Below are 21912 nucleotides of genomic sequence, written 5' to 3'. Positions count from 1 at the left end.
TTTACTATTATTCTTAATATTTTAAAAAAATTTCAGTGTTCTACTTGAAATTTAAATATTATGCTTATGCAATTGGATGTGTTTTCATATAGTCAAATGCTTTTGAGGCATCATACTGACCAAAGTAAATTTTTTAAGCACGTGTCTAAGATGATTTCAACCAATAGATATTATTTTTCTTTAAGTGAAGAATTATTATTTCATTGTATGCGTATCAAGTTATACATTTAGAGATATATCATAATTTTTAGTTACTTGACAGTCTTCTTTTCCCATCCCCAGATGCATTATAGTTTATCAGATGATGACTGAGTAATATTAAACTATATCAAAACCCAAACATCAGTTATGTCTGTCTGAACTGATACAATATTTTGTTTCAGTGCATGGTTGTCATTGATAACAATAGAATTATGTGTTTCTAATAGTACGTAATGAAATTGTAACTCAGGTGAGATATGGTGGTGTTATCTTAAGTTGTAAGTCACTGAGAAGCCAACATATAAAAGAGGAAAAGAAAAATTACAAGAATGGAGAAATAGAGTCATTTGTGGAATTTTTTAAAGTATAACTTCCTTACCTTTCAATTTTTCTTTCTAACTCAATTGTGAGGCTACTCTGTTTCTCTATACCATAAAAAGAAGTGTAAATTAGTCAGTGTACTCTACTTTATCTCCTAAATATTCACAACTCTACTGGAATATCACAAGTTATATTATGGAAGTCAGCCAGAGAAAATTAACATAAAAATTTGAGGTAAAAAATCACATTTTGTGATACAGGAAATTGATCAGAGTAAAGTATGAGATAAGCAGGATTTAGTACAAAATGATGAGAAATACAAAATCATTATTATAACATCAATGGAATACCTGATGATTAAATTGAATATATCTGCAGCAAGAAAATGGAAAGTTCAAGATCATCTGCCAAAACACAACCAGGAGTCAGTCACCTGTGGAATGACTGGCAATTTTTCATTTACAATATAAATTGAAGGTGAAAATTAAAGCAAATTCACAAGACCCAAAATACAACCTTCAATAATATATCAGCTGAATTCCCAGAATAACTTAAGAGCAGACCTGATGCACTGAACACTAATGACAGAAGACCTGGTGAGCTGTGAGATGACATCAAGAGCATCATGCATGGAAAAAGCAGAAGATTATTTTAAAAACATACTTAGAAGATAAAGTGGATGTCAGAAGGTATTCTGAAACTTGTGCTTGAGCAGAGACTAGCTAAAGAAAATGAAAGAAATGATGGAATAAAAAGACTGAACAGAAAATTTCAAAGTTAAACTACAGAAAATCTAGAAGTTAAACTTGAAAAGAGAAAGTAGTCATTATAATGAACTGTGCGAAGACAGAAATATGGAAGTAGGACAAGAAGAACATGCTTCGTCTATCTCAAGCTGAAACGTTGAAGAAATAATTCAGCCTTTGAGTTGCAATATTTATTGATTCCATGGACAATATATTGAATGATGCGGTTAGCATCAAAAGAAGAAGGAAAGAATATACAAAGTCACAGTATCAAGAAATGGTCAGCCAGTAAACATTTATTAATTTCTAATCATTTGTAAGAGAACATTTATTCAAGTCTTAAAAGACAAGAAGAAGAAAAGGCATATACAGAGGAGTGAAACCATTAGCAAAAGGTCACAATGGTGTTTGAGGTTTTTCTGATATAAGGGAATTTATAAAGGATATGAGAGGTCAAGGAAAACTCACAAACACATGGTGGGGGCAGATCAATACACTGTCGTTACAGGTGGGGTCACAAGAGCAGGAGCAGAGATCTAATTGTTGGGGACACCAATGTGCTTGCTAAGTGTGAGAGACTTAAAGCAATTGCTAGTGAAAAGATGAAGTCTGACTGGCAACTCAATGTAAAGAATATCAATCTCCTCATAACTAGACCAATAGACAATAAGATAAACAGAGAAATTAAAGGTGTCAATGATTTTATTTTATTTGGATACATAATCCATGACCACAGAAACAATAGTCACGATATCAACGGCAATGTTCTTTGGACAAATATAATGCACAAGACCTCTTTAGAAGGTTCAAGAATAAAGATATACTTTTGAGGATTAAGGTGTGGTAGACTAAAGCCTGGGTATTTTGCATCCTGTCTTCTCCATGTTAAAGTTGGACAATGGGAAAGGAAGGCTGCAGAAGAATCAATGCATTTAAATCATGATTTGCTAAAAAATATTGAAGCCACCATATATTTCCAGAAAAGATCAAATCTGTCCTGGATGAAGGAGAGCTGGAATGCTCTTTAGAAGCTATGATAGTCAGACTTGCCAGACTGACTTGGGCATGTTATTAAAATAAAGAAGTCTCTGGAAGAAGACATCATGTTTGCTAAAGTAGAAGGTCATCCAAAACTAGGGAGACCCTCACAGAGATGGATTGGCACAGTGTCTTCAATAATGGGATTAAACGTAACCACACGAGAATGGAGCGGGACTGGGCAGAGTTTCAGTATATTGTACACAGAATCTCTATGTGTAAGAACTGACTTGATGGCACCTAAGAACCATAACAAGTCAACCATGAGAGAATGATTTTTACAGCTTGAGAACTGAAACAAGAAGACAGACTGAATGTATTCAACTTCAGCCAGTGTACGTGCTTAGACAGCACAAATTTATCACTAGTCCATGCTTGTCAGGTATGTCCAGGAAAGTGCTACACATGTTGATTTGGAGTTACCTGGTTGGCACATTTGTAAGTATGTATCCACAAACCAGGAGGATCAAAGATATTTACACCCAGGCTTTAAATTTAATCAAATAAAATATCTGTAAAGAATGCATTAAATATCTATGGAATTATTTTGAATAGCACTGTAAGGATTGAGGTCAAACAGCAATTGTGAGGATAATGGAGACCAGCAGTGATTAATTCTATTGCACGTGAGGTAGCTATGTACATATGGTAACTAAGTTGGAACTGACGTGATGGCATCTAAAAATAACAGCATAAGAGTGTATATCCTGGTAAGGATATAGAATCAGAATTAAACCATTCTGCTCTGTGAAAACATGCCGCTTCACTCCTTAGCTTTGATGCTAAAATTTCCCTAGCATGAATCTACAATTTTGTGGATGCTTCTCTGTGTGTAAAAGGATGTCATAATAGTCTCTAAATTATAGAAGCATTCTGTTTAGATAATTGTACCATTGTTCCAATGGCATATTGCATACCTATGTCATTAAACAAGTATTTTCTGTTATGAGAGGTAAGAGAGGTCAGATAGTTTACCTTTTCCAGTATAAAGGACATACCTCAATTTTGAAAACCCTTTCACGACACTGTCATGACATAGCACCATGCAAGAGCAATGTATTTTAATAGCATGAATTCACAAGTTCATTAAACACAAGATGAGATTTTTTGCTAAAAATTTTAATGTAGAATAGAATGAAATAGATAGGAAATTCACTTTTCCAGTCTGATCACCACTAAGCAGTATTGGTTCATTTACTAGAATCATACATGCATAGAAAACATAGCTAGCTAATTGACAACACAAACGATAAAAAAGGAAATTATGTAGTGACAGATTTTTGGAATTTCTGGCCCAAATGGGATACAATATTGACTCAGGTGAGAAATTTTAAGAGAACAATTTTTGAAGCGGAAAACATGTCAAAAGCTTTTATATGTAATAATATGTCATTCTGAGGGTAAACAGTCCTTAGTGTGTTAATTTTCATGATTGAACATAGGTGTTTGTTACTCAAAATGAAATTTAATATGTCTATTAGAAGTGATAAATGAAGGGTTCTGGAATATTGCACCATCTATATATTCATGGAACAGGTAATGATGGTAATGGTTTCCATCTATTATATAAATTTCATGAACAAATATCCCTGAGCACTTTATACACTGCTTTATAGCCTATTTTCTTGATTTACTGATTTTAAGAAAACTACCTTGTCTTATTTTTCTGAATAATATTCTCAATAGCTGACATCTAAAATATTTGCAAGCCATTACAACTTATTACTGCTGTTCCTTCTTTTTCCAAAGTGCCTTCAATAATAAGTTTTAAAATATCGATTAAATGAGACTTATGTATTAAATATATATCAATGTTCCTCTGTCTGATTTTGATAAAGCATTATTATTAAATACAATTTACCATTGTCTGTGATTTATACCAAAATTGTGCATAGCATCAAGAATGAGAGAAGATGACATATACACACACAAGCTGTAAAATATAGGACTCACCCAATTTTTGTATATATTAAATGTAAGAAAGCTTAAATTGAAAAACTGGTAAACCAAACCATATGGCTTATTATTTATAGTAAAATAAATGGTTAAGAAACCATTACATAATTTTCTTAATGGTAGTACAAAATTAATTCTGACAGATTAGAACTGACTCATATAATTTTCAAGGTTGTGAACTCTGCAGAACTAGATTCTTGTGCAGGGTCTAGTATATTTGAACCCCTGATTCTTGATGTTAGCAGGTGAGACCTTAAAAACTACCAACTGTGATCTTTGGCTTCTTCTAAGACTTCTTAAATGTAAGTTAAAGTTAAAATTTTCTGCAAGAGATAAGCGTTTAAATGTGTATGTGTATATAATTACACATGATGCTGTACCTTATATAACATTCCCATATGACATATATTAAGTAATATATGTATATTCATTTAATATATAGAAAAACTCATTGAGTTAAACATTTTAATTATTCACATTTTACAAATGGAAAAATTAAGATACAGGCACATAGAACAGTTGCTCAAAATTACACAAATATGGAAATTTATTTTGAGTTAAGGTTTTCAAGCTCTAGAGGCTCTGTTTCTAATCTCTATATACTAAATATGTATTTGTTTATTTTAAGGAGACAGGATGGCATAGTAATCAGTCATTGAGGCTCAGCAGTTCGAAACCTGTAGCCACCTTTAGGTCAAAGATCAGGATATCTACTCCCATGAAGTTACAATCTCAGAAATTCACAAGGGCAGTTTTACGGTGCCCTTTGGGATCTCTATGAGTGTCCAATGATTGAACGGCAATGAATTTCCTTTTTTGTTTGTTCACTTGTTTGTCTATTTTTGTTTTGGTTTGGTTTTGCTTTAATTAAAAATAAAAAACAGTAACTGAAAACACTTAACTGTTTTTGGATTTTACACTTGTAAAATTTGCCCCCCCCCTTTTTAAACTTTAGTTAAAGAATAATATAATATTCAGTCATGCTACCACCTATTGCAATAGGGTGGAAATGTGTTATGAAAGAATTGCATAAACGTTTGCACAACAAGACACTCTAAAACTCTGGCAGCCTTTTGACAGGGCTTTGAAAATATTCTAGAATCTTCTGGCATTATACTTTGTTGCCTAGTCTGAAGAACATTAAATAGAGTTATTTTTAGTATTTAGGAAAGAGGAATTTCAGATTCATCAAAATTCATTTTCTAAGCATACCATAAATCTATTTCACATCATTATGGGCAACAGAGGAGGTAGAGTGCCAGTATAGTTTTGGACTTTGATTTAATTGTGGACTCTGAGCTTCTGTGGAACTTTAATGACTTTGGGACAATTGATAAGTTAAAGTGTTGATTCCAACAACTCTCTGTGACAAGATATTTTTAACATAAATTCTTGAACTATTAAGCTTATGATTATAATTTGACTGTCCCTATTTTTAAATTGAAGGATGAAATGTAAGGACAACAGTACTTCTCAGGTCTTTAATACTTGGACTTAAAGACAATTTCACATTTCTATGGCTTTGACCAGTAGAATTAATAAGAAAGAATAATATCAGAAATTCACATTTAGAACACGTTTCTGAGAGGATCTAAAATAAATTTTCAAAAACTCAATTTACATAGAATTGCCCTTTTATGTATTTGAGGATGTATCTGGCAATATAGTGGGCTACTCATTGGGCTGCTATCCACAAGGCAGTATTTCAAATCCACCAGGCACCCACTTAGAGAAAGGTGAGACTTTCTGCTGAAAAGAGGGAAGCTAAAGATGCAATTTATCCCTCTGCTAAAGGGTCACTATAAGTCAGAATTTACTTGATGGAAGTGATTTTTTAATTTTTAGTCATATATTTAACAGTGTAGAATATTTTACTGGTAGAAGCAGAAAGTAATTTAACATGGAATTGTAAAGAAAGACGACGCTTTCTACTCCTGTAAAAAGTTACAATATCAGAAACTTATGTGCCATTTCTACTCTGTCCTATGGGGTCACAATAAGTCAGAACTGACATAATGGCAAAGAGAATGTATTTTGACGTGTCTTTTGGGGGGAGGCGGTAGGAGGAGAGGGCCTCTTATTCACCAATACTGTCAAAGAGTTCAGCATACATCAAAATATTGATAGAAGCTAGCTTTGTCTGGTAGTATTATGTATCTTTGCCCTCTTAATAGCAATTGTTATGTATAGAATATTGTTATATATAAAATACTTAAAATAGTTCACTCTCAGAACTATGTATTTGTTTTTATTCTTTTTAACTCATTTTATTGTGGCTTCTACAATTCTTATCACAATCCATACATCCATCAATTGTGTCAAGCACGTTGTACATTTGTTGCCATCATCATTCTTAAAACATTTGCTTTCTACTTCAGCCCTTAATATCAGCTCTTTATTTTTCCCTTCCCTCCCCACTACCCCCTCCATCATGAACCCTTCATAATTCATAAATTATTATTATTTTGTCATATCTTACACTATCCAAGTTCTCCCTTCACCTACTTTTCTGTTGTCCATCCCCCAGGGAGGAGGTTATATGTAAATCCTTGTAATCAGTTCCGCCTTTCCCACCTTCCTTCCACCCTCCTGGTATCTCCACTCTCACCACTGGTCCTGAGGGTTCATCTGTCCTGGATTCTCTGTGTTTCCAGTTGCTGTCTGTATCAATGTACATCCTTTGGTCCAGCCAGATTTGTAAGATAGAGTTGGGATCATGATAGTGGGGGGAGGAAGCATTTAAGAATTAGAGGAGTTATATGTTTCATCGTTGCCACCCTACACCCTGACTGGCTCATCTCCTCGCCACAACCCTTTAGTAAGGGGTCTCCAGTTGCCCACAGATGGGCTTTGGGTCTCCACTCTGCACTCACTCTCATTTACAATGATATGATTTTTTGTTCTTTGATGCCTGACACCTGATCCCTTCGATACCTTGTGATCACACAGGGTGGTGTACTTCTTCCATGTGGGCTTTGTTGCTTCTGAGCCAAATGCCCACTTGTTTATCTTCAAGCCTTAAATACCCCAGATGCTATATCTTTTGATAGCCGGGCACCATTAGCGTTCTTCACCACATTTGCTTATGCACACACATTTGTCTTCAATTCTTAACATAATTTTTATTGATAAATCATTTCATTGCTGACTTTTACATCTCTTATAACAATCTATAAATCAATTGTATGTCAAACGCCTTTGTACAAATGTTGCCATTATCATTTTCAAAACATTTTCTTTCTGCTGTAGCCCTGATATTAGTTCTTCTTTGTCCCCCCCACCACCCTCCCATCCTCCTGGACCCCTGATAAATTATTATTGTTTTCATATCTTACACCATTCATTGTTTCCCTTTAACCATGTTTTTGTTGTCGTCCCCCTGGTGGGGGGGGGGTTGTAATAAGTGGATCATTGTAGTCAGTTCCTCATTTCTCTCCCTTCTCCCCCCACCTCTCTCCTCCTCTCATGTTATCACTTCTCCCATTACTGTTCCTGGGGGTGTTATCTGGCCTGGATTCCATGTGTTGAAAGCTTTTATCTGTACCAGTGTACATGCTCTGGTTTAGCCGGATTTGTAAAGTAAAATCTAGGTAATGATAGTGGGGGCTTGGGGAAGTATGAAAGAACTAGAGGAATGCTGTATGTTCCGTTAATGTTATGATGCACTCTGACTGATTCATTCCTACCTTATGAGCCTTCTGTGAAGGAATGTCCAATTGCCTACAGATGGGCTTTGGGTCTCCTCACCAAACCCCATCATTTGCATCAATACATTTGTTTGTTGTGGATTTTCTGATGCCTGATACCTGATCCCATTAATACTTCATGATCTGAAGGCTGGTGTGCTTCTTCCAGGTGGGATTGTTGCTTCTCTGCTAGATGGCCACTTGCTTAATTTCAAACCTTTTAGACTCCAAACACTATATCTTTTAATAGCTAGGCACCATCAGCTTTCTTCACCACATTTGCTTATGCACCCATTTTGACTGCAGCGATCAGGTCGGAAAGATGAGCATCAAAGAATGCCAGGGTATTTGGTCTCTACACAAGTGCTCCCTCTTTTTTTAATTTTAGAATTTTCTATTCTTATAAACAAACTATATCATCATAGTTTAAACTATACATTGTTGTCTCCATAGCATATTAAATTTTGAGTAATGTCTATATGGACTATTATGGTTCAGGAATTACTCTTTAATTCTTGATTTATTTCAGTGGTGAGAGCTCCAGAACATTCTCTAATGGAAGATTAAGAGAGATGCTTTAACTGGGCAATGCATAGAAAGTAGTATGTAGTTGACTTATTGTGTAGCATTATATATGCCATAAACACAGTACAATTTACCTCTAGTTTATTTGGGGTAACTTAGGGGGATAGATTTTTACAAACTAGATTCATATACATTTCTCCTTAAAGAACCTTTGTTTTCACAATGCATATGTTGTTTCATACTGTAACTTCACAACACAAATGTACTCTTCAATCCATTAAGGACCATTGCACCTTCAGATCAAGGTCTTATATTTTGACACTGGGGAAGGGGGCACATTTTGCTGAAGTTAATACTTATTCCTGAAGGTTGGCCAGAAGATGACAATATTATATTTATATATATAATTATATAATCAGCCAGAAAAAAATAAGAAGGATATGAAAACTCAGAGTAATGAAACCATTGATCATTATAGAAGTCCAACTCCACTGTTGACTTTCAAAGCTTTGTATAGGTCAGGGAGGACAGCAGGCTCACAGATTAAGGTTGTATAAGTGTAGTCTGCAGATTTTAAGAAATATATCCTGCTGACAGGTATATGTTCAAAGGTAGGAACATGACTCAAAATTCAATAACCATACCTCCACTTAGTGTATTAGGTTCTAAATATTTATTACCTTTTATAACATTTCTAATCACTAAACATTTCTAAAATTTCTACTATGTGCAAGTTATGAAACGGAGATATACATCAGCCAAATGAGTTCCTGTATAAAAATAGGAGAAAAAATATGATACATTTAATATAAGTTAAAACAGGGTAAAATTATGAGTAAATAAATTGTATTGGGATACAGGGAAAGAAAAGAAATATTAGAAAATAGTGCTTTTAGCTGATACTTCTGCTAGAATTACAGTTCTATAAAATCTATTATCGCTTTGGATTAAACAGAAGGAGACCAGTATAAGTAAAACAAATTGAATTTGGGTAGGTGCAAACTATCAATGTTTCTAAAAAGGCACAGTACATCATACCGATAAAAAGTGAGGCCAATACAGAGTTCACAGATACAAGGCAGCCATAAAGATAAATATCATTAAAGCAGATGTATAATAAATTTTGTACAATACTGGACCAGAATTTAATCTAGAAGAGCATTACTCTTATATGTAGTTCTGTGTGGTAGGCAGAGTGACGTTCCTTAAAAGATCCTTAAAAATTGTGTATGTTTTATATTACATGGCAAAGGAACATGCAAATTCATCTAAAACATCTCATATATTTGATGCTGAGAGATTATCCCGGTGTTCTGTGTTCATGGCCACCCAGTCAGCTCTAACTCAAGGTGCCCTCAAGAATAACCGAGTAAAATATTTTCTGGTCTTGTTCTTTGTTCAAGTTAGTTGATAAGTTTGAGTTCATTTCATTGGTCACCGTGCCCCTCAGTCTTATTGAGCGTTTCCTTGCTTGGATGATCTTCTCCACTTACCGGTCTTTCTTGATGATGTTTCTAAAGTTAATGAGACTCATTCTGATCATACGTGCTTTTAAGAAGCATTTGGCTGCACTACACACACACACACACACACACACACACACACACACACACACATTCATTCTTCTGGCAATTCATTACAAATTCAGTATTTTTGTCAACAGCATAATTAAATTTGTCAGTAATTGTTTTTTGTCATGAGGTGTCATCAAGTCGATTCCCACTCAGAGCTACCCAATGCACAACATAATGGAACACTGCCAGGTCTCAAGCCAGCCTCACCTCTACTCCTGTGCACGAGTCCATTGTTGCCGCTACTGTTTCAATCCATCTTTTCAGGTTTCCCCCTTTTAGATCCCACTCTATTTTCCGACATATCCAAAGAATTTGGGCCATACTTCTTCTGACGTAAATGTGTTTGCCATTTTGAAAGCCCAGGTTACTTTCAAACTCATCAGCACCACAATTCAAATCCATGGATTCGTCTTTGGTCTTTCTTTTCCTACGTCCAACTTTCACATGCATATAAGGCAATTGAAAATACCAAGGATTGGGTCAAGCACATCTTCTTCCTCAAAGAAAATTCCTTGTTTTCCACAATAAAAGGTCTTCTGCAGCAGATCTACCTAAAATAATGTGTCTTGTGATCTGCTTCCATGAACATTGATTGATGGTGGATCTGATCAAGACATAATCCTTCACAACTTCACATAATGTGCTACTTCATTTCATTATCTGACAATGTTTCAAAGCCATGCATAAAGTTTTCAGTGGCTAATTCCTCTGACGTGGACAGCCAATTTTTTCTTCATTGTCTGTTGTTAGCCTGGAAGATCTGCTGAAACCTGCTCATTTTGGGTGATCCTGTTAGCATTTGAAATTCCAGAGGCATTGCTTATACCATCATATCACTCACATGGTTCCACAGTAGGACATATCAAAAATGAGTAGTGGCTCAATTCTTCTTAGATCTTTCCTATTCATTGTCCAGCTTACATATCTATATGAGGCTATTGATTAGAACATGACTTGAGTAAGGTGCATCTTAGTTGTTAAAGTGACATATTTGACTTTCAACTATTCAAGGAGTTGTTTGTTTGTTTGTTTGTTGAATCAGCATAATTCCCAATGTATGTCATTTAATATCTGACTCCAACTATGAGCACTGCTTGTGTGTTCAATATCGATCTCTTCTCCCTTTATTGTGAGCTAAATTATTTGGCATAAACCTGTGAGAGCTCCTGGTGTTATATCCTTTGTTGAAAGATCACCATTGCTAGATCATCAGCTCCTGGATCTGCTCTTCACCAGTGCTTCGTCTACCTCCTGCCAGGACTGGACAGCAGCAATTTTTGCTACAGTGACTCACCTCCAAGACTATATTTTCCAGCTACGCATCCATCGTCCTCACTATTCACATTCTAATCACTGGTAATGATAAACGTTTATTTATTGCATGTTTGAAAATTTTCAGACTGCTTGACCATCCAGCAAAAACATAGATAAAGCAAAAAAAAAAAAAGTAATGAGAGAAAGACATATTTCACACCAAGTGTTTCAGATATAGTATTTGGTACATTTTAAAGATATGTATTTGGGGTAAACATGTACATGTTTCTATTAAAATGCTCCTTAAAGGGAGGGTGACAGGACTTTGGTTCCCATATCCTATAGGAGAACATCATGCTTAGTAAAGTAGAGAGTCAGCCAAAAATAAAAAGAGGAAGACCTTCAAGGAGATGGATTGACACAGTGCACTCAAAGATAACATCGTGAGGATCGTGCAGCACTGGACAGTGTTTTATTCTGTTGTACATACGGTCACGATGAGTTGGCACTGACTCATGGCATCTAACAGCTGACACGCGTAGAAGGCTCTGGAAGAATGCATACTTTTGTGGTTGAATTAAGAAGGCAGGGAGGAAGGACAAGAGGAATGTTCCCATGTATAGAATTAACTTATTTCTTCTTACCCACCTTTTTCTCCAGCTCAGTTTTAAAGAGAGTGAAGGGTAACCAGCAGGGCATTGAGTTGTACGCTTGCTCTTCCCCCTTCAGTCTTAACATCTGCGCTCCCTCAAAGCACCCCAACAAATCGCTCCTACTCTGGGAAGCACAGAGTTAACCCTGATACAGCATTACCTTTGAGAACATATGTAAACAACAAAAAAAGAGAGAGCTAAAGTAATAGTCTTTGGAATGCAAATGACAACTTATATCTATGTGTGCTCATTAAAATTTCCTTTTGGCTAACTAGAGTGGGCATTTTGTTTTTAAAAATCTGGAAAATATCAGATTATTTTTGAAGTTTCCTCTTCTTACAATCTTACTCATGTTTCACTGAAAATGAATTTGTGAACTTTAATTATTCTGAAACTTAAATGCCACCAGTGATACATAGTTATTTCATTTGCTGTCAGCTTCAACAGTCTCGTACTATGACCAAGCAACATCACTGTCACTAACTTAAACAGAGTAGCTGTTATATGAAATAGTCTTATAATTTTTATTGTTCAGCCTGAGGATGACAACACAAGTGAACACAAGATATTTCAGTATTTGCTGAAAATAAAGTGTTGCCTTGTGAAGACTGTTTGTTTACTACTAATTTTCTGCAATAATTGTGTTAATATTATTGCATTCAGCAATTTATTGATTCCTGCAATAAATACTAGATGAATATCTGTATTTCTGATATAAGTTGTTGAGACACAGCTATAAACAGAAACATGCAAAGCAACCTTTCCATTGAGGAAAGCTATTGCAATGAACCATGAAAACGATGATAGGAACTAGGCCCTAAATAGCAGCACTCTGCTGCTGGAGCTCTATTGTCATTAATCCAGGAAGACTCACAGTTAGTGGCTGGATTCTGAATCAAAATTTAAAGTAAAATGGACATAATGGATTGACTATTAAATATGAGAGTAAAAGAAAAAAACAGGAAGAAGGATACAAATAGTATGGGCCAAAACAGTTAAATGTATAAATTTGTCAAAACTGCAAATAGGGAAAGTGGTGACAGGGGTATGCTTAAGGAGGATATCGGGAATTCTATTATAGTCCACTTGATTTAAAATAATGATTTTTCATTTTCACTTTAACTATGAAACAGTATTTAATTCAGTATGGGATAATTCATTCTTACTATTATTTAAAAAGTGACAAATCAGTGGTTTTATATGATAGCCTTGTAATAGTCATTCCAAGCTATGTAATTAATAATTATCATAAATTAGAATTGAATGAATAGTGAAAAATAATTTCAATAAGGATAAACATACATTATTTACAATGCTGAGTTTATAAAATTAAAAAAAACAATATTCCATGGAATAATATTATAAAACAGAACTTATTAAAACTTAATGCCATTTTAAATGCAGTAAAGATTATCTTTGTTTATGAAAAATATCTAACTTGTTCTGTGTGAAAATTTGAAATAAAAATAGTATAGGGGCAAAATTAATGTTGGTTAGCAAAGAATACCTGAAAAATGTTCACCTGTGTTTCATTGACTATGCCAAGGCATTCAACCAAAGGGACCATAGCAAAGTTTAGATAATCTTTGTAAGAATGGGGATTTCAGAATACTGCAATGTGATCCTCGGGAGCTTGTCAATGGATCAAGAGGCACTTGTGTGCAAACACTGCAAGGTGTGAAATGTGTACGGGGAAAGGCGTGCAGGAGGGTTGTGCTCTTTTGTTATCTTTATTCAGGTTGTATGCTAATCAAATAATCAAGATGATCAGATCTGAGCAAATATTCTGGATTTTATGAAGAAGATGGCAGGATTGGTTTGGAGGGAGGCTTACTAGCAACCCGTAATATGCAGATAACACAACCTTGCTTGCTGAAAGTGAGGAGGAGTTGAAACACTTGCTGATAAAGTTCAAGGATTACAACCTTCAGTATGGATTAAGACTCAATATAAGGAAGACAAAAACCCTCACAACTGGACCATTCAGGAACACTGTGATAAATGAATAAAAAAGTTGAATTTGTCAAATATTTTGTATGGCTTGCATCCACAATTAGAGTTCATGGAAGCAGCAGTTAAGGGATCAAAAGATGAGTTCATTGGGTAAATTCACCAGACATATACCCTTTAGAATATTTAAAATATATTATTTTGAGTGCTAATGTGTATCTGACCCAAGTCATGATGTTTTCCATCATCTCATATGCATGTGAAAGTTGGACATTGAATAAGGAAGAACAAAGAACAATCAATGTATTTAAATCTTGGTGCTGGAAAAGAAAATTGAAAGTAGTGTGTACTTTTAAGAATACAAGCCAATCTGTCTTGGAATACAGCCAGAGTACTCCTTGGGAGCAAGGATAGTAAGACTCTGTCTTATGTACTTTGGACATCTCAGGAAAGACCTGAGGAAAGGGACATCATGTTTGGTAAAGTAGAGGGGCAGTAAAAAAGAGGAAGGCCCTTAAGGTGATGGACTGTATCAACATGCTCAAGTGTACCAACAATTACGAAGATGGCAAAGGCCCAGGCAGTGTTTCATTCCATTGTACATGGGCATCTACGGGTCTCTATGGCACCGAACAACAACAGCAACAACACGACAGCAGAAAGATAAGTACTAACATTTCTAAAGTTGTCATAATCTCACATTTGAAATTTAGAATATAGCTTACATTAATTTCAATTCATTTTAATGGTTTCTCTGCTTACTAATAAGGATTTACTGATGAGGACTTTTGAAGAAATATGTTTATTTCTTTGATATCTCAGTTGAAGGTCTGTTCCACAGTCAGTCCCTGGCCTCATTTGAGCTGCTGATATTGAGTTTCTCCATTGTTTCCCTAAAGAAGTAGTAAGTTTGATTTCTCTGTCTTCCATCTAGAGAAGTCCTGTGAATATTCACTTTTTTGTAGTTGAAAAAAACGATATTTACTATGAACAATTTGTTGGTTATACAAAATTCTATAATGAGATCTTACAATTTCCATTATACCACCAAGATCATATTTTCAAACTATTTTTTCTTCATCGTTTCCAATTTTGATAATGCAATTGCTGAAGAGGAACACGAATTTAGAGATATTTTAATATTTCTTATCAGTCTAGGTGGACATGCAGAGAATTATTAATTGTTTTTATTTATGCAGATAATTAGGGCACTGGCACCCTTTAAAAAGAATAATACAATATCGTTCTATTTCATTAAAATATATTTTAGCACATGGAGATACTAGTTTTGGAATTTAAAAAATTTTAAAGTAAGATTCAAGAAAGTTATGTTTTCTTTTTCTCTTTAATATTTTCTCTGAGGGTCCTTGAAAAATATTGGGAAGAATAGGCCGTCGCTGCTCTTGTGAGGGACATTTAGATCTCTTTTGACCCATTGCGACCCCCAGGACATCAGAAGACCATGTTGCCCAATTGTGGAGCACTGTCAGAATCACTCTTATATTAGTCTAGTTCTTTGAAAGTCTTCCTCACTTTTGCCGATGCTCTCATTTAGCAAGCACGATATCTTTCTGCAGGCACTGGCCTCTTCCAGAGTAAGCCCCAGAGTGTAATATGAAGGCTCACACTGCTCTCATTGAAGGAGCATGTGCTGGGACTTCCTCCAACACAGATTGGTTCATTTTTGTGGTAGTACTTAGTATATTCATATTATTTGCCAATCCCATAATTCAAATGTATCAATTATTCTCTAATTGTCCTTATTCATTTTAAAATTTATGTAATGTATAGAAAATACAATGAGTGAAGTAAACCTTAGTTCACAAAGTGGCATATTTGTTTTTTAACTCTTCAGAAAGATCATTTGAAATAGATTTTCCTAGTATGATATAACATTTGTTTCCTTGACCACTGCCTTTTGAGTCTGTTATTACTTTACTCAGTGTTCTAATTACTTTTTAATAGATTGTTAGATAAAATAAAATAGCTAAATTTAAACTTAAGAAAACCCAGGGTTTTCTTTTCTTAGAATAATGTTTATCAGTTTTTTTACTGATAGATAATTTGGTATACATGACAACTTTGCCATGTGTTCAGATGAAATGCAGGTGAGAGCTTGCATATAATTTATTGATCAAATCAAAACATTTTCCCTTTTTGAATAATGATCGCCATCTTATTGAGATTTTGTTGAAATTTCACAGAGAAGATGAGTTTTACCATCAGAAATGTACACACATTTTGTTTCAACTCATCCATTTCAGTCAATCTCCTTAAGATGTGCTATCACCAGTCCTGCTTCCTTCCGGTGTTTCCTTTATGCCTCCTGCCTTGTTCTCTGCCTCTCTGTGCTGGGGTAAGGAGGCCTTTTTGATAGTGAGTTCTTGGCTATTTTAAGATGAGGGAGAGTTCACCTCTAGACTTGAAGGACAAATCAGAACACTGTAGAGAGTAAAAGAGTTCTTATCTATGTTAAGAGGCATAATCCAGGACTGACAAATTGGATGACAAATAGTCAAAGGAATAATTAAAGGTTTATTGAAAAGAAGTTTGTTCAGCTGAAATAGTATGCAATGACAAGAATTGTCTATTTTTCCTTAAAACAACAACAACAAACCACTGATGACTCACCACCTCCCTCACCCCCAACTCTGAAATGGTGGAAGTTATCTATGCTAGATACAGCTACTGCTTAATTGCTTTGGAGGATTAAAAACAACCGGACAGTAGCAATTATGTGTTCTAACCAGTTTATTAATATAATTGGCAGAAAAATAAACATAAAAGAGAGAAGTAAGCACAAAAATAATGGTCACACCAAGCTTTAAAAAATACTAATAGATTATCTGTGTACCTATTATTAAAGAATATTGTATGTTGGTCACAACTCCATTATCTGAACTTATACTTACTGTGCCACCAAGTATATGACCATGCTTTAACACAGCAGACACCAGATAGTCACACTATAAAAAGAGGATTATAGATTGTTGTCCCAAACCATTCGAGGATAATATAAGAGAATACTTTTAAAAGAGAGTTTCCTGCAAGGAGTTACCCTTGAAATTCAGTGACCTGTGAAGAAGGTTCTTATCTTTAAACCTTGGCCATTTCAAAAGGTTTATTGATTGTAGGAAGGAAGAGTAATAGTTGGGAGTCATTTTTTTTTATTCTTTAAAGCCTAAAGGTAAAATAAACACCTGAGCTTTCTACTTCTGTTTGTTGTACATGTCTCACAAACAAACAGAAAAAATATTAACAGGAGAATTTATGTTAATAAAATGAAGAGGAGAAAGCTGATATTTATATGCTGCTTATTTTAAATATTATCTTTCATAAACATTTAGTCTTATTAATGACAAATATTGTAAATTCAAATTAGAACCATTTCAGAAGATCTTATAAGGAACTTATGTAAAAATGCATGGCCAAGTGTTAAGGAGTCAAAGATGAGCTACAGACACTTGGCAAAAGAACATTGCAGGAGAACGCTCTCTCAGACAGAGTGCCTGACTCTGATTACGCTTTAGGTTAGGTACTGTGACAGTCTGATACCCTGCAAAGAAGCAGATAGAATAAATATGTTGTCCTAAGTCTCCCCTTTCTTGCCAGGGTTCCTTGATGGTCTAACTATATTTAAACAAGAGACCAAAGTACATTAATAAATAAAATGTTATAAATCACACAAGTCAGCCTTGTGAGGGAAAAAGTGTAGATGAAGAACAGGGAATATTCCTGAGGGGACACAAGAGGTAACTGGTACATGAGGTCCACCAGTACGTACAGAAGCAAACCAAGCCTGTTGCCGTCCAGTGGACTCATGCCTAGAGACTGTATGACAGAACACACTGCACCCTCACGCCTCCCAGGCTATACTCGTAGGTAGCTGCTGGTGGCTTTGAATCACAGACCTTGCTCATAGCAGCAAGGCTTGACACTGCTCCACCAGTATTCTTAACCAATAAATATTACATGCTTAGTTTAAGGATTAAATTCTGATACTCAATGGAAAAATGAATAAGGATCCATCACTGAAAAATATAGATTTATAAAAGACTTAAAAATGAATAGCCTTGGAAGGAAAAAGGAAGGAAATACAAATGTCATACATCATTCCCTGCCACATTCGCAAATAATGCTTGCTTTGTGATGTTAGCACTCATTTTTTTAGAAATTTCCGATGATTCCCAATTTTTAGCTAGTCACTATATCAAATATTTTAGCATTAGGGGCACACAGATTTCAGTATTTTTATAAAGCTCTTAAATTTCTAAGGAAACAATTCCTGTCTTGTTTCAGTTCACCTACATACAAAATTATTGTTCTTATAACTATTTTAAACTTCTCTTTCTTTCTTCCATATTTCAACAATGTAAATCTAAAGTCCTTTTTAATTAACATATATTCTTGTGTATTAGTCGAGTTTTTCAGCACATTTTTTAATGCAGTTTTTGTGGTAAAATAGGTGCCTTGGCTTGGATTGGCTTATAATCATTATTCTTTTTAATTTTCTCTTTCTCACCCACCAATGTTCACACACACAAGTTCAAACAGAAATATAGGGAAAATTTGGCCACCAAGACATGAAAAGTCTAAAATATGAAAGTGTATAAATGTTGATGCTTACAAACTGAGATAAATCTTATATGAGGTAAATTTTTCAAGTCTTTAGGGTCATCAGAAATACTTAAAAATAGCAGAATTAAAATGCAAATATAGATCATGTTCTATATTTTAAGCCAATAAACAATATGCCTTAAGGAACATTATGCAGGAATTTGGAAACCATCAAATGCAGTACACTCTTGCCAGAGAAGCAATTTCTGCAAAATAGTTGGCAGATAAAAAACAAACATCTACAGCATTATCTAAACAATACATAGTATAGAGTTTTCTAAAGCAGACTTTTCCAATTCATTTGGGAAATTTTAAACTTTAAGATATTTGTCTCATCTTCTAAGTATAAAGTCAGTAGTTCAAACCTACCAAAGGAGAAATGCAAGTGAATCAGAAAGATTTACAGCATCAGAAATAATTTTAAGGTGCCTGTTGGTTGAAAAGGGCTGGGTAGCACAGGTATGGTTTTGATTGAGATTGCTGTGAGAAGCACTTATGGTTACAATCAGTTGGTCACTAGCCTCATTGAGAGTAGTCGCAAAGAAATCAACCACGTGGAGACTTTAGCCATTCAGTTAGACCTTTTTTCTGGTGAGATGATATGCCTGGAACAAATTCTGTGGCATAAGACTGAAGTACAAGTGGTTTAAGTTAAATGAGACAGAGTATTTCTGAGAATTAAGAATGATGAAATGCAAACATCAATCTATATATTAACAATGATCCTACAGAAACAACAAAGTGTGAACTGATTAATCACAGCTCATGAAAAAATACAAGGTAAATTGGTGGCAAAGTTAAAGTTTTTAAAAATCATATTCCATTTAAGAAGTAATGAAAATATTTCAGAAATTCTTTTGGAAAGGGTTCAAATAAAATTTTGGAAAAAAATATGTTATTTTAAACATGGTGTATAATTTATTTATTTCTGTAAAAGGACAAGTGGAACTTTTTCTATTCCTTTTGTTCAAAGTGTCTCTAAAAGGAGATAATAGCTATCTTGCTCTGAGATCTGCCCACTCTGGCTGTATTACTCAAATACTCATGGACAACCACCAAAACTGTGTAACAAATAACATTTTTGACCACAGGTGGCATTTTATAGTGCATAATTTTACTTTTGAACATTTTCAGAATTTTCTTAGCATTCACTCTACATCTATTTTTTATTGTAGCAGTACATTAATAAGGAGTTTCCAGAAATTCAATGGAATTCAAAAAGGACATGGAACAAGAAACATAATTGCTGATGTCATATGGATCTTGGCTGAGGGAAGATAATACCAGAAAGATGTTTACTTGTCTTTTAATTGACTATAAAAATACATTTGACTGTATGGATCATAACAAACTATGCATAACATTGGGAAGATGGAGAATTACATAAGAGTTATTGACCTTATGAAGATCATGTCTATAGGCCAAAAGGAAATAATTTTCCTTTAAAAAGGGGCTAATGTTTTGTTTATAAATGGGAAATGTGTCTGTCATACTTAATCAATGTCAATGTTGAGCAAATAACTGGAAAATCTGGGATATATGAAGAACAACAAACCACCAGGATTGTAGAAAGAGTACTTATCAGCCTGATTCTCAGCTGAAACAACCATATTTGTGAAAAGCCAAGAGTGCCTGGGGTACTAGATGATGAAGTTCAAAGGCTACACCCTTCATTATGTTTTCTTCAAAGTACAAATAAAAACACCAAAACCTTTCACAGATAGACCAATAGACAACATCATGATAAATGGAGAAATGATTGATTTCATTTTACCTGGACACACGATCAGTGCTCATGAAAGTAGATGTCAAGAAACCAAAGTATGTATTGCACTGGGAAAATCTACTGCAAAAGTGGTCTTTGAAATCTTAAACAACAAAGATGTCCCTTTAAGGACTTAGGCCCATCTAACCCAAGTCATGATATTTTCAATTTCAAAATATTCACATCTACCGATGTTTGTTGTTTTGTCACACTGTGGTGGCTTGTGTGTTGCTGAAATACTGGAAGGCTTGTCACTGACGTCTGCAGTGCAAGCAGGGGCACCCGACATGAACAGGCTCAGCAGAGCACCTAGACGAGGACAAAGACATATGCAGAATCCGCTGCCCGTTTCAGAAATGGCCAACGCAAACCTTACAGAAACACATAAACATGGTCAGACCCTGAAGGACAGGAAAAAGAATGTTGTCAGGGATAGCAGCAGAGGGTGGGCTCCTCCGGTGTAAGATCAGCAAAAGGTGATGGCAGTGGTCATCTCAGAGGAGAGAGGGCCGTGTGGATGTGAATGGAATAAATCCTTCAGGAGTAAGGGCTTCAAGATCTTCGTTTGCTGACTGAATACAATTCAAATTGAGGAGAAAAATATGGAAAACTCTGCTCATGGAGTGAGGCCATAAATATCAAAAGAAGATGCAAAGAACACACAGAGTACCTGTACTGACAAGAACTAGCCAATTCCGAAGTTCAAGCTGCACGAAAAGTACAAACCAAAAACTAGGCTCTAGAAATTGATGAAATACCAATCGAAATATATAATAGCAGAATAAATTTGAAGAAAATTAAAACAAATCCATGACAGCCAAAATATAACCTGAATTTAGAGAACAAGTCAATAACAGATTTGAGCCATGGAGCACTGAGAGGAGATCTGATGAGCTGTGGGAAATCATCAAGATTATCATACACAAAGAAACCAAAACATCATTAATCATTTGATCTTGATAGAAAAGGTCAAAGTGGATGTCAGAAGAGACTCTGAAACTTGTTCATAATTGTAGAGTAGCTAAAGAAAATGTAAGAGAATGAAGCCAAGGACCTGAATAGAAAATGTCAAAGGGCAACTTGAAAAAGTAAAGCCAAATGTTATAACAAACTGTGCAAGAACATATAATGAAAAAATCAAAAAGGAATAACATGCTTAGCATATCTGAAATTGAAAAAAACTCAAGAAAAAATTCAAGCCTTAAGTTGCATTATTGAGATATTCTGCAGAAAATAATATTGAATGATGGAGGAAGCATCTAGAAAAGATGGAAAGAATACAGTCACTGTCTCAAAAAGAACTATTTGACATTTTACCATTTCAGGAGGTAGTATATGAGCAAGAACCAATGATGCTGAAGGAAGAAGATCTAACTGCACTGAATATACTAGACAAAAAAAAAAAAGCAAACCTTCAGGGATTGATTGAGTACTCATTGAAATGTTGTAGAAAAGTGAAGAAGCACTGGAAGCACTGACCTGTCCATGCTAGGAAATTTGGAAGAGAGCTACTTGGCCAACTGAATGGAAGAGATCTACATTTGTGACCATTTCAAAGAAAGGTGACTCCACAGAATGTCCAAACTAAATAAAAATATCATTAATATCACATATAAATTTTAAAAA

The sequence above is a fragment of the Echinops telfairi genome, unplaced genomic scaffold (assembly GCF_000313985.2).
Source record: "Echinops telfairi isolate 266 unplaced genomic scaffold, ASM31398v2 ScPeMD7_7469;HRSCAF=8507_1, whole genome shotgun sequence".
Classification (NCBI taxonomy): domain Eukaryota; kingdom Metazoa; phylum Chordata; class Mammalia; order Afrosoricida; family Tenrecidae; genus Echinops; species Echinops telfairi.
This window is presented reverse-complemented; position numbering follows the sequence as displayed.